A 15075-nucleotide genomic window follows, 5' to 3' on the forward strand; every position below is an offset into this window, starting at 1 on the left:
ATTGCTAAAAAAATACCCGCCGCAGAAATGCTGCGATTTCCAATACCTTTGCGTTTTCGGAAACCACAGCATGTCAATTATACATACTTAAATGCTGGTGGTTCCATATTGGTATAATTGATGAAAATCCGTAGAGGAAAATTCTGCAGACTTTCTGTGAGAAGCATTACAGTGCTTTTTGGCTGTGGCCCGCTATGTGGGTCCTTATCTTTAAACACTAAATAAATAAGGTATAAAGGATGTATGGCCGTGTTTTGGTGAATACTTCAGAATCCCAGTGCATTTTAATTGGTTCAGCTACGTCAGGATGCCATCATTATGACAGGGAATCTCTCTGGCCTGCCTGGTTTCAATAATGGGTGGAGATGGTAATTATTCTTGCTTATTACCTCCAGTTAATGATTGATATATGCGTGATGAGATGAAGTGAGCAGAGGATACAAAGGTCCTGAAATTATTACTTGCCCTACCTCCAGAAGAGGAGCGACTGTCTTAAGAGATACAGGTTTGAGACTTTTGTTTTACAAATTTCATACTTTTAGGCTAGAACTATAATATTGTGGTAATAATTTGATATAAAAGGAAAAAGAAGCTTCAGTATTTCCCATGTGCTTCTTGCTTTAGTTTGGATCTTTGGCTTTAAGACACTGCCACAAAAATACCCGAAGGCTTTGCCACATGTTACATTTTGCTATAGTCATAGGATATGGTGAGGCCTGAGCACGACATGATAATTGTTACGTGTATTGTATGTAGAAATGTTCCTGTGGTATATCAATAGTATATAAAAAAAAGTTTAGATCTTCTTTGGTATTATACTAGCTTAGAACCCATCATTCATATTGTCATATTCCACTTTAACCCTTTACTGAACACTGGTCACCTATTGAATTTACAGACACAAATAAGATTATACAGTAGTTAGGGTTACTGGAATGGACAATATCCACGATACTGACAAGGTCTTTGTATAATAATAGTTCTAAGTCACAGCTGTAAAACCTACTAATTTTCTGGTATTTTTTAAAATTATTTTTAATTTAATTTTTTTTTTTTAATAATCCCCAGACATCTAGACAGAGTATTCTACCTTAGTTAAATTGTGATATTTGCACCCATATCATATACATGGGTGATAACTAGAGATGAGCGAACAGTGTTCTATCGAACTCATGTTCGATCGGATATTAGGCTGTTCGGCATGTTCGAATCGAATCGAACACCGCGTGGTAAAGTGCGCTATTACTCGATTCCCCTCCCACCTTCCCTGGCGCCTTTTTTGCTCCAATAACAGCGCAGGGTAGGTGGGACAGGAACTACGACACCGGTGACGTTGAGAAAAGTAGGCAAAACCCATTGGCTGCCGAAAACATGTGACCTCTAATTTAAAAGAACAGCGCCGCCCAGGTTCGCGTCATTCTGAGCTTGCAATTCACCGAGGACGGAGGTTTCCGTCCAGCTAGCTAGGGCTTAGATTCTGGGTAGGCAGGGACAGGCTAGGATAGGAAGGAGAAGACAACCACAACAGCTCTTGTAAGAGCTAAATTCCAGGGAGAAGCTTGTCAGTGTAACGTGGCACTGACGGGCTCAATCGCCGCAACCCAGCTTTCCCAGGATCCTGAATGGAATACACTGTCAGTGTATTCCCGTATACCCGATATATACCCCCGATACCCGTTCCAACGGTGTGCCCCCCCACCTTCACCCCAGAAATACCCTGCAAGTCCCCTAGCAATAGAATTGGGGCTATATACACCCACTATTTTGCTACTGCCATATAGTGCCATTGTCTGACTTGGAATTCAAAGAATATATTGGGGTTACGTGCACCCACAATTTTTACTACTGGTATACAGTGCCAGTTTCTGACTGGGAATTCAAAGAATATATTGGGGTTACAAATACCCTCATTTCTTGCTACTGCCATATAGTGCCAGTTTCTGACTGGTAATTCAAAGAATATATTGGGGTTACGTGCACCCACAATTTTTACTACTGGTATACAGTGCCAGTTTCTGACTGGGAATTCAAAGAATATATTGGGGTTACAAATACCCTCATTTCTTGCTACTGCCATATAGTGCCAGTTTCTGACTGGTAATTCAAAGAATATATTGGGGTTACGTGCACCCACAATTTTTACTACTGGTATACAGTGCCATTGTCTGACTGGGAATTCAAAGAATATATTGGGGTTATAAATACCCTCATTTCTTGCTACTGCCATATAGTGCCAGTTTCTGACTGGGAATTCAAAGAATATATTGGGGTTACGTGCACCCACAATTTTTACTACTGGTATACAGTGCCATTGTCTGACTGGGAATTCAAAGAATATATTGGGGTTACGTGCACCCACAATTTTTACTACTGGTATACAGTGCCAGTTTCTGACTGGGAATTCAAAGAATATATTGGGGTTACAAATACCCTCATTTCTTGCTACTGCCATATAGTGCCAGTTTCTGACTGGGAATTCAAAGAATATATTGGGGTTACGTGCACCCACAATTTTTACTACTGGTATACAGTGCCATTGTCTGACTGGGAATTCAAAGAATATATTGGGGTTACGTGCACCCACAATTTTTACTACTGGTATACAGTGCCAGTTTCTGACTGGTAATTCAAAGAATATATTGGGGTTATAAATACCCTCATTTCTTGCTACTGGTATATAGTGCCATTGTCTGACTGGGAATTCAAAGAATATATTGGGGTTACGTGCACCCACAATTTTTACTACTGGTATACAGTGCCAGTTTCTGACTGGGAATTCAAAGAATATATTGGGGTTACAAATACCCTCATTTCTTGCTACTGCCATATAGTGCCAGTTTCTGACTGGTAATTCAAAGAATATATTGGGGTTACGTGCACCCACAATTTTTACTACTGGTATACAGTGCCAGTTTCTGACTGGGAATTCAAAGAATATATTGGGGTTACAAATACCCTCATTTCTTGCTACTGCCATATAGTGCCAGTTTCTGACTGGTAATTCAAAGAATATATTGGGGTTACGTGCACCCACAATTTTTACTACTGGTATACAGTGCCATTGTCTGACTGGGAATTCAAAGAATATATTGGGGTTATAAATACCCTCATTTCTTGCTACTGCCATATAGTGCCAGTTTCTGACTGGGAATTCAAAGAATATATTGGGGTTACGTGCACCCACAATTTTTACTACTGGTATACAGTGCCATTGTCTGACTGGGAATTCAAAGAATATATTGGGGTTATAAATACCCTCATTTCTTGCTACTGGTATATAGTGCCATTGTCTGACTGGGAATTCAAAGAATATATTGGGGTTACGTGCACCCACAATTTTTACTACTGGTATACAGTGCCAGTTTCTGACTGGGAATTCAAAGAATATATTGGGGTTATAAATACCCTCATTTCTTGCTACTGGTATATAGTGCCATTGTCTGACTGGGAATTCAAAGAATATATTGGGGTTACGTGCACCCACAATTTTTACTACTGGTATACAGTGCCAGTTTCTGACTGGGAATTCAAAGAATATATTGGGGTTACAAATACCCTCATTTCTTGCTACTGCCATATAGTGCCAGTTTCTGACTGGTAATTCAAAGAATATATTGGGGTTACGTGCACCCACAATTTTTACTACTGGTATACAGTGCCATTGTCTGACTGGGAATTCAAAGAATATATTGGGGTTACGTGCACCCACAATTTTTACTACTGGTATACAGTGCCAGTTTCTGACTGGGAATTCAAAGAATATATTGGGGTTACAAATACCCTCATTTCTTGCTACTGCCATATAGTGCCAGTTTCTGACTGGTAATTCAAAGAATATATTGGGGTTACAAATACCCTCATTTCTTGCTACTGCCATATAGTGCCAGTTTCTGACTGGTAATTCAAAGAATATATTGGGGTTACGTGCACCCACAATTTTTACTACTGGTATACAGTGCCATTGTCTGACTGGGAATTCAAAGAATATATTGGGGTTACGTGCACCCACAATTTTTACTACTGGTATACAGTGCCAGTTTCTGACTGGGAATTCAAAGAATATATTGGGGTTACAAATACCCTCATTTCTTGCTACTGCCATATAGTGCCATTGTCTGACTGGGAATTCAAAGAATATATTGGGGTTACGTGCACCCACAATTTTTACTACTGGTATACAGTGCCATTGTCTGACTGGGAATTCAAAGAATATATTGGGATTATAAATACCCTCATTTCTTGCTACTGCCATATAGTGCCAGTTTCTGACTGGTAATTCAAAGAATATATTGGGGTTATAAATACCCTCATTTCTTGCTACTGGTATATAGTGCCATTGTCTGACTGGGAATTCAAAGAATATATTGGGGTTACGTGCACCCACAATTTTTACTACTGGTATACAGTGCCAGTTTCTGACTGGGAATTCAAAGAATATATTGGGGTTACAAATACCCTCATTTCTTGCTACTGCCATATAGTGCCAGTTTCTGACTGGTAATTCAAAGAATATATTGGGGTTACGTGCACCCACAATTTTTACTACTGGTATACAGTGCCATTGTCTGACTGGGAATTCAAAGAATATATTGGGGTTATAAATACCCTCATTTCTTGCTACTGGTATATAGTGCCATTGTCTGACTGGGAATTCAAAGAATATATTGGGGTTACAAATACCCTCATTTCTTGCTACTGCCATATAGTGCCAGTTTCTGACTGGTAATTCAAAGAATATATTGGGGTTATAAATACCCTCATTTCTTGCTACTGGTATATAGTGCCATTGTCTGACTGGGAATTCAAAGAATATATTGGGGTTACGTGCACCCACAATTTTTACTACTGGTATACAGTGCCAGTTTCTGACTGGGAATTCAAAGAATATATTGGGGTTACAAATACCCTCATTTCTTGCTACTGCCATATAGTGCCAGTTTCTGACTGGTAATTCAAAGAATATATTGGGGTTACGTGCACCCACAATTTTTACTACTGGTATACAGTGCCAGTTTCTGACTGGGAATTCAAAGAATATATTGGGGTTACAAATACCCTCATTTCTTGCTACTGCCATATAGTGCCAGTTTCTGACTGGTAATTCAAAGAATATATTGGGGTTACGTGCACCCACAATTTTTACTACTGGTATACAGTGCCATTGTCTGACTGGGAATTCAAAGAATATATTGGGGTTATAAATACCCTCATTTCTTGCTACTGCCATATAGTGCCAGTTTCTGACTGGGAATTCAAAGAATATATTGGGGTTACGTGCACCCACAATTTTTACTACTGGTATACAGTGCCAGTTTCTGACTGGGAATTCAAAGAATATATTGGGGTTACAAATACCCTCATTTCTTGCTACTGCCATATAGTGCCAGTTTCTGACTGGTAATTCAAAGAATATATTGGGGTTATAAATACCCTCATTTCTTGCTACTGGTATATAGTGCCATTGTCTGACTGGGAATTCAAAGAATATATTGGGGTTACGTGCACCCACAATTTTTGCTACTGGTATATAGTGCCAATTTCTAACTGGGAATTCAAAATGCGCAAGGCTCCCGGAAAGGGACGTGGACGAGGCCGTGGGCGAGGTCGGGGGAATGGTTCTGGGGAGCAAGGTAGCAGTGAAGCCACAGGGCGTCCCGTGCCTACTCCTGTGGGGCAGCAAGCATTGCGCCACTCCACAGTGCCAGGGTTGCTTGCCACATTAACTAAACTGCAGGGTACAAACCTTAGTAGGCCCGAGAACCAGGAACAGGTCTTGCAATGGCTGTCAGAGAACGCTTACAGCACATTGTCCAGCAGCCAGTCAGACTCTGCCTCCTCTCCTCCTATTACCCAACAGTCTTGTCCTCCTTCCTCCCAAAATTCCCAAGCTTCACAGAACAATAACCCCAACTGTTCCTGCTCCCCAGAGCTGTTCTCCGCTCCTTTCATTGTCCCTCAACCTGCCTCTCCACGTCACGATTCCACGAACCTAACAGAGGAGCATCTGTGTCCAGATGCTCAAACACTAGAGTCTCCTCCATCTCCGTTCGATTTGGTGGTGGATGACCAGCAACCCACCCTCATCGACGATGATGTGACGCAGTTGCCGTCAGGGCATCCAGTTGACCGGCGCATTGTGCGGGAGGAGGAGATGAGACAGGAGTTGGAAGAGGAAGTGGTGGATGATGAGGACACTGACCCGACCTGGACAGGGGGGATGTCAAGCGGGGAAAGTAGTGTGGATGTTGAGGCAAGTGCAGCACCAAAAAGGGTAGCTAGAGGCAGAGGCAGAGGTCAGCAGCTTAGGCGAAGCCAGGCCACACCCGGAATCTCCCAAGATGTTCCAGTTCGTACCCAGCCCCGAAAAACTCCCACCTCGAGGGCACGTTTCTCGAAGGTGTGGAGTTTTTTCAAGGAATGCGCCGAGGACAGATATAGTGTTGTCTGCACAATTTGCCTCTCGAAATTGATTAGGGGCTCTGAGAAGAGCAACCTGTCCACCACTTCAATGCGCCGTCATTTGGAATCCAAGCACTGGAATCAGTGGCAGGCAGCAACGGCAGGACAAAGGCCGCCTGCCGTTCACGCCACTGCCACTGCCTCTGCCACTGCCTCTGCCTCTGCCACTGCCACTGCTGACTGTGCTGGCGATGCACTCCAGAGGACGAGCCAGGACACCACTTCATCTGCCTCCGCCACTTTGTTGACTTCTCCCTCATCCTCCCCTGTTCCTGTCTTATCTCCTTCTCCTGCACCATCAAAGGCACCATCAGGCGCTTCTTTACAACAACCCACCATCTCTCAGACATTGGAGCGGCGGCAGAAATACACTGCTAACCACCCACACGCGCAAGCCTTGAACGCCAACATCGCTAAACTGCTGGCCCAGGAGATGTTGGCGTTCCGGCTTGTTGAAACTCCCGCCTTCCTGGACCTGATGGCAACTGCGGCACCTCGCTATGCCGTCCCTAGCCGTCACTACTTCTCCCGGTGTGCCGTCTCCGCCTTGCACCAGCACGTGTCACTCAACATCAGGCGGGCCCTTAGTTCCGCGCTTTGCACAAAGGTCCACTTGACCACCGACGCGTGGACAAGTGCATGCGGACAGGGACGCTACATTTCACTGACGGCACACTGGGTGAATGTAGTTGAGGCTGGGACTGCTTCCCAAACTGGCCCGGTGTACCTCGTCTCCCCGCCTAACATTCCTGGCAGGGACACGAGAAGAACACCCCCCTCCTCCTCCTCCTCTACCGCCTCCTCCTCCGCCACCGCCTCCTCCTCCGCCACCGCCTCCTCCTCCGCTGTTAGATTGACCCCAGCTACGAGTTGGAAACGTTGCAGCACTGGCGTTGGTAGACGTCAGCAGGCTGTGCTGAAGCTGATCAGCTTGGGGGACAGACAGCACACTGCCTCCGAGGTGAGGGATGCCCTCCTCGATGAGACGGCAATATGGTTTGAGCCGCTGCACCTGGGCCCAGGCATGGTCGTTTGTGATAACGGCCGGAACCTGGTAGCAGCTCTGGAGCTTGCCGGACTCCAACATGTTCCATGCCTGGCCCACGTCTTCAACCTAGTGGTGCAACGTTTCCTAAAGAGCTACCCCAATGTTCCAGAGCTACTGGTGAAAGTGCGGCGCATGTGCGCCCACTTTCGCAAGTCGACAGTAGCCGCTGCTAGCTTAAAATCTCTCCAGCAACGCCTGCATGTGCCACAACACCGGCTTTTGTGCGACGTCCCCACACGCTGGAACTCAACGTTTCAGATGTTGAATAGAGTGGTTGAGCAGCAGAGACCTTTGATGGAATACCAGCTACAAAACCCTAGGGTGCCACAAAGTCAGCTGCCTCAGTTTCTCATCCATGAGTGGCCATGGATGAGAGACCTTTGTGACATCCTACGGGTGTTTGAGGAGTCCACAAGGAGGGTGAGCTCTGAGGATGCGATGGTGAGCCTTACAATCCCGCTCTTGTGTGTTCTGAGAGAATCCCTGATTGACATCAGGGATAACTCAGATCACACAGAGGAGTCAGGGATAGCATCCGATCCGTCACAGCTGGAGAGTAGGTCCACACATCTGTCCGCTTCATCGCGTTTAATGGAGGAGGAGGAGGAGGAGGAGGAGGAAGAAGAGTTGTCCGATGATGTGATGGTGATACAGGAGGCTTCCGGGCAACTTCGAATCGTCCCATTGTTGCAGCGCGGATGGGTAGACATGGAGGATGAGGAGGAAATGGAGATTGAACTTTCCGGTGGGGCCAGAGGAGTCATGCCAACTAACACTGTGGCAGACATGGCTGAGTTCATGTTGGGGTGCTTTACAACCGACAAGCGTATTGTCAAAATCATGGAGGACAACCAGTACTGGATCTTTGCTATCCTTGACCCCCGGTATAAAAACAACATCTCGTCTTTTATTCCGGTAGAGGGGAGGGCCAATCGCATCAATGCTTGCCACAGGCAATTGGTGCAGAATATGATGGAGATGTTTCCAGCATGTGACGTTGGCGGCAGGGAGGACAGTTCCTCCAGTAGGCGACCAAGTTCTCACCGGTCCACACAAACGAGGGGCACACTGTCTAAGGTCTGGGACACCTTGATGGCACCCCCTCGCCAAAGTGCCGCCACAGAGGGTCCTAGTGTCACCAGGCGTGAGAAGTATAGGCGCATGTTGCGGGAATACCTTTCCGACCACAGCCCTGTCCTCTCCGACCCCTCTGCGCCCTACACGTATTGGGTGTCGAAGTTGGACCTGTGGCTTGAACTTGCCCTATATGCCTTGGAGGTGCTGTCCTGTCCTGCCGCCAGCGTCCTATCTGAGAGGGTGTTCAGTGCAGCCGGTGGCATCATCACTGACAAGCGCACCCGTCTATCAGCTGAGAGTGCCGACCGGCTCACTTTGATAAAAATGAACCACCACTGGATAGAGCCTTCATTTTTGTGCCCACCTGTGTAAAGCACCCCAACATGAAACTCCATGTCTGTACTCAACCTCTCAATTCCTCCGCATCCTCATACTCATCCACCATAAGCGTTGCACAATTCTGCTAATACTAGGCTCCCTCCAACATGATTTCCCCCAACTCTGCTGGTTAGAGGCTCCCTCCACCCTGATTTCCACCAACTCTGCTGGTTAGAGGCTCCCTCCACCCTGCTTTCCCACAACTCTGCTGGTTAGAGGCTCCCTCCACCATGAATTTGCCCAAACTGGGCTGGTTAGAGGCTCCCTCCACCATGAATTGGTCCAAACTGGGGTTTTTAGAGGCTCCCTCCACCATGAATTTGCCAAAACTGGGCTGTTTAGAGGCTCCCTCCACCATGAATTGGTCCAAATTGGGGTTTTTAGAGTCTCCCTCCACCATGAATTTGCCCAAACTGGGCTGGTTAGAGGCTCCCTCCACCATGAATTGGTCCAAACTGGGGTTTTTAGAGGCTCCCTCCACCATGAATTTGCCCAAACTGGGCTGGTTAGAGGCTCCCTCCACCATGAATTGGTCCAAACTGGGCTGGTTAGAGGCTCCCTCCACCATGAATTGGTCCAAATTGGGGTTTTTAGAGGCTCCCTCCACCATGAATTGGTCCAAACTGGGCTGTTTAGAGGCTCCCTCCACCATGAATTGGTCCAAACTGGGGTTTTTAGAGGCTCCCTCCACCATGAATTGGTCCAAACTGGGCTGGTTAGAGGCTCCCTCCACCATGAATTGGTCCAAACTGGGTTTTTTAGAAGCTCCCTCCACCATGAATTGGTCCAAACTGGGCTGGTTAGAGGCTCCCTCCACCATGAATTGGTCCAAACTGGGGTTTTTAGAGGCTCCCTCCACCATGAATTGGTCCAAACTGGGCTGGTTAGAGGCTCCCTCCACCATGAATTGGTCCAAACTGGGCTGGTTAGAGGCTCCCTCCACCATGAATTGGTCCAAATTGGGGTTTTTAGAGGCTCCCTCCACCATGAATTGGTCCAAACTGGGTTTTTTTAGAGGCTCCCTCCACCATGAATTGGTCCAAACTGGGGTTTTTAGAGGCTCCCTCCACCATGAATTTGCCCAAACTGGGCTGTTTAGAGGCTCCCTCCACCATGAATTGGTCCAAATTGGGGTTTTTAGAGGCTCCCTCCACCATGAATTTGCCCAAACTGGGCTGGTTAGAGGCTTCCTCCACCATGAATTGGTCCAAACTGGGCTGGTTAGAGGCTCCCTCCACCATGAATTGGTCCAAATTGGGGTTTTTAGAGGCTCCCTCCACCATGAATTGGTCCAAACTGGGCTGTTTAGAGGCTCCCTCCACCATGAATTGGTCCAAACTGGGGTTTTTAGAGGCTCCCTCCACCATGAATTGGTCCAAACTGGGCTGGTTAGAGGCTCCCTCCACCATGAATTGGTCCAAACTGGGTTTTTTAGAAGCTCCCTCCACCATGAATTGGTCCAAACTGGGGTTTTTAGAGGCTCCCTCCACCATGAATTGGTCCAAACTGGGGTTTTTAGAGGCTCCCTCCACCATGAATTGGTCCAAACTGGGGTTTTTAGAGGCTCCCTCCACCATGAATTTGCCCAAACTGGGCTGTTTAGAGGCTCCCTCCACCATGAATTGGTCCAAACTGGGTTTTTTAGAGGCTCCCTCCACCATGAATTGGTCCCAACTGGGGTTTTTAGAGGCTCCCTCCACCATGAATTGGTCCAAACTGGGGTTTTTAGAGGCTCCCTCCACCATGAATTTGACCAAACTGGGCTGTTTAGAGGCTCCCTCCACCATGAATTGGTCCAAACTGGGTTTTTTAGAGGCTCCCTCCACCATGAATTGGTCCAAACTGGGGTTTTTAGAGGCTCCCTCCACCATGAATTGGTCCAAACTGGGGTTTTTAGAGGCTCCCTCCACCATGAATTTGCCCAAACTGGGCTGTTTAGAGGCTCCCTCCAGCATGAATTGGTCCAAACTGGGGTTTTTAGAGGCTCCCTCCACCATGAATTGGTCCAAACTGGGGTTTTTAGAGGCTCCCTCCACCATGAATTGGTCCAAACTGGGGTTTTTAGAGGCTCCCTCCACCATGAATTTGCCCAAACTGGGCTGTTTAGAGGCTCCCTCCACCATGAATTGGTCCAAATTGGGGTTTTTAGAGGCTCCCTCCACCATGAATTTGCCCAAACTGGGCTGGTTAGAGGCTTCCTCCACCATGAATTGGTCCAAACTGGGCTGGTTAGAGGCTCCCTCCACCATGAATTGGTCCAAATTGGGGTTTTTAGAGGCTCCCTCCACCATGAATTGGTCCAAACTGGGCTGTTTAGAGGCTCCCTCCACCATGAATTGGTCCAAACTGGGGTTTTTAGAGGCTCCCTCCACCATGAATTGGTCCAAACTGGGCTGGTTAGAGGCTCCCTCCACCATGAATTGGTCCAAACTGGGTTTTTTAGAAGCTCCCTCCACCATGAATTGGTCCAAACTGGGGTTTTTAGAGGCTCCCTCCACCATGAATTGGTCCAAACTGGGGTTTTTAGAGGCTCCCTCCACCATGAATTGGTCCAAACTGGGGTTTTTAGAGGCTCCCTCCACCATGAATTTGCCCAAACTGGGCTGTTTAGAGGCTCCCTCCACCATGAATTGGTCCAAACTGGGTTTTTTAGAGGCTCCCTCCACCATGAATTGGTCCCAACTGAGGTTTTTAGAGGCTCCCTCCACCATGAATTGGTCCAAACTGGGGTTTTTAGAGGCTCCCTCCACCATGAATTTGACCAAACTGGGCTGTTTAGAGGCTCCCTCCACCATGAATTGGTCCAAACTGGGTTTTTTAGAGGCTCCCTCCACCATGAATTGGTCCAAACTGGGGTTTTTAGAGGCTCCCTCCACCATGAATTGGTCCAAACTGGGGTTTTTAGAGGCTCCCTCCACCATGAATTTGCCCAAACTGGGCTGTTTAGAGGCTCCCTCCAGCATGAATTGGTCCAAACTGGGGTTTTTAGAGGCTCCCTCCACCATGAATTGGTCCAAACTGGGGTTTTTAGAGGCTCCCTCCACCATGAATTGGTCCAAACTGGGGTTTTTAGAGGCTCCCTCCACCATGAATTTGCCCAAACTGGGCTGTTTAGAGGCTCCCTCCACCATGAATTGGTCCAAACTGGGTTTTTTAGAGGCTCCCTCCACCATGAATTGGTCCCAACTGGGGTTTTTAGAGGCTCCCTCCACCATGAATTGGTCCAAACTGGGGTTTTTAGAGGCTCCCTCCACCATGAATTTGACCAAACTGGGCTGTTTAGAGGCTCCCTCCACCATGAATTGGTCCAAATTGGGGTTTTTAGAGGCTCCCTCCACCATGAATTGGTCCAAACTGGGGATTTTAGAGGCTCCCTCCACCATGAATTTGCCCAAACTGGGCTGTTTAGAGGCTCCCTCCAGCATGAATTGGTCCAAACTGGGGTTTTTAGAGGCTCCCTCCACCATGAATTGGTCCAAACTGGGGTTTTTAGAGGCTCCCTCCACCATGAATTGGTCCAAACTCGGGTTTTTAGAGGCTCCCTCCACCATGAATTGGTCCAAACTGGGCTGGTTAGAGGCTCCCTCCACCATGAATTTGCCCAAACTGGGCTGTTTAGAGGTTCCCTCCACCATGAATTGGTCCAAACTGGGTTTTTTAGAGGCTCCCTCCACCATGAATTGGTCCAAACTGGGGTTTTTAGAGGCTCCCTCCACCATGAATTTGCCCAAACTGGGCTGTTTAGAGGCTCCCTCCACCATGAATTGGTCCAAACTGGGTTTTTTAGAGGCTCCCTCCACCATGAATTGGTCCAAACTGGGGTTTTTAGAGGCTCCCTCCACCATGAATTGGTCCAAACTGGGGTTTTTAGAGGCTCCCTCCACCATGAATTTGCCCAAACTGGGCTGTTTAGAGGCTCCCTCCACCATGAATTGGTCCAAATTGGGGTTTTTAGAGGCTCCCTCCAGCATGAATTGGTCCAAACTGGGGTTTTTAGAGGCTCCCTCCACCATGAATTGGTCCAAACTGGGGTTTTTAGAGGCTCCCTCCACCATGAATTGGTCCAAACTGGGGTTTTTAGAGGCTCCCTCCACCATGAATTGGTCCAAATGGGCTGGTTAGAGGCTCCCTCCACCATGAATTTGCCCAAACTGGGCTGTTTAGAGGCTCCCTCCACCATGAATTGGTCCAAACTGGGCTGGTTAGAGGCTCCCTCCACCATGAATTGGTCCAAACTGGGTTTTTTAGAGGCTCCCTCCACCATGAATTGGTCCAAACTGGGGTTTTTAGAGGCTCCCTCCACCATGAATTGGTCCAAACTGGGGTTTTTAGAGGCTCCCTCCACCATGAATTTGCCCAAACTGGGCTGTTTAGAGGCTCCCTCCAGCATGAATTGGTCCAAACTGGGGTTTTTAGAGGCTCCCTCCACCATGAATTGGTCCAAACTGGGGTTTTTAGAGGCTCCCTCCACCATGAATTGGTCCAAACTGGGCTGGTTAGAGGCTCCCTCCACCATGAATTGGTCCAAACTGGGCTGGTTAGAGGCTCCCTCCACCATGAATTGGTCCAAATTGGGGTTTTTAGAGGCTCCCTCCACCATGAATTGGTCCAAACTGGGCTGTTTAGAGGCTCCCTCCACCATGAATTGGTCCAAACTGGGGTTTTTAGAGGCTCCCTCCACCATGAATTGGTCCAAACTGGGCTGGTTAGAGGCTCCCTCCACCATGAATTGGTCCAAACTGGGTTTTTTAGAGGCTCCCTCCACCATGAATTGGTCCAAACGGGTTTTTAGAGGCTCCCTCCACCATGAATTTGCCCAAACTGGGCTGTTTAGAGGCTCCCTCCACCATGAATTGGTCCAAACTGGGTTTTTTAGAGGCTCCCTCCACCATGAATTGGTCCAAACTGGGGTTTTTAGAGGCTCCCTCCACCATGAATTGGTCCAAACTGGGGTTTTTAGAGTCTCCCTCCACCATGAATTTGCCCAAACTGGGCTGTTTAGAGGCTCCCTCCACCATGAATTGGTCCAAATTGGGGTTTTTAGAGGCTCCCTCCACCATGAATTTGCCCAAACTGGGCTGGTTAGAGGCTCCCTCCACCATGAATTGGTCCAAACTGGGCTGGTTAGAGGCTCCCTCCACCATGAATTGGTCCAAATTGGGGTTTTTAGAGGCTCCCTCCACCATGAATTGGTCCAAACTGGGCTGTTTAGAGGCTCCCTCCACCATGAATTGGTCCAAATTGGGGTTTTTAGAGGCTCCCTCCACGATGAATTGGTCCAAACTGGGCTGTTTAGAGGCTCCCTCCACCATGAATTGGTCCAAACTGGGGTTTTTAGAGGCTCCCTCCACCATGAATTGGTCCAAACTGGGGTTTTTAGAGGCTCCCTCCACCATGAATTTGCCCAAACTGGGCTGTTTAGAGGCTCCCTCCACCATGAATTAGTCCAAACTGGGGTTTTTAGAGGCTCCCTCCACCATGAATTGGTCCAAACTGGGGTTTTTAGAGGCTCCCTCCACCATGAATTTGCCAAAACTGGGCTGTTTAGAGGCTCCCTCCACCATGAATTGGTCCAAATTGGGGTTTTTAGAGGCTCCCTCCACCATGAATTTGCCCAAACTGGGCTGGTTAGAGGCTCCCTCCACCATGAATTGGTCCAAACTGGGGTTTTTAGAGGCTCCCTCCACCATGAATTTGCCCAAACTGGGCTGGTTAGAGGCTCCCTCCACCATGAATTGGTCCAAATTGGGGTTTTTAGAGGCTCCCTCCACCATGAATTGGTCCAAACTGGGCTGTTTAGAGGCTCCCTCCACCATGAATTGGTCCAAACTGGGGTTTTTAGAGGCTCCCTCCACCATGAATTGGTCCAAACTGGGCTGGTTAGAGGCTCCCTCCACCATGAATTGGTCCAAACTGGGTTTTTTAGAAGCTCCCTCCACCATGAATTGGTCCAAACTGGGCTGGTTAGAGGCTCCCTCCACCATGAATTGGTCCAAACTGGGGTTTTTAGAGGCTCCCTCCACCATGAATTGGTCCAAACTGGGCTGGTTAGAGGCTCCCTCCACCATGAATTGGTCCAAACTGGGCTGGTTAGAGGCTCCCTCCACCATGAA

The 15075-nt window shown here is 47.6% G+C and overlaps 1 protein-coding gene across 1 annotated transcript in view; it reads left to right on the forward strand.

The window, feature by feature from the left end:
* Positions 1 to 476: 476 nt before the first annotated feature.
* CDHR2 (cadherin related family member 2) overlaps positions 477 to 15075 on the forward strand; it is a 94648-nt gene continuing 80049 nt past the window's right edge. The window contains exon 1 of the mRNA XM_075274705.1: positions 477 to 505. The gene's annotated coding sequence lies outside the window, so the exon portion shown is untranslated. The remainder of the gene's footprint in view (positions 506 to 15075) is intronic.

The sequence above is a fragment of the Leptodactylus fuscus genome, chromosome 5 (genome assembly GCF_031893055.1).
Source record: "Leptodactylus fuscus isolate aLepFus1 chromosome 5, aLepFus1.hap2, whole genome shotgun sequence".
NCBI classification, from domain to species: domain Eukaryota; kingdom Metazoa; phylum Chordata; class Amphibia; order Anura; family Leptodactylidae; genus Leptodactylus; species Leptodactylus fuscus.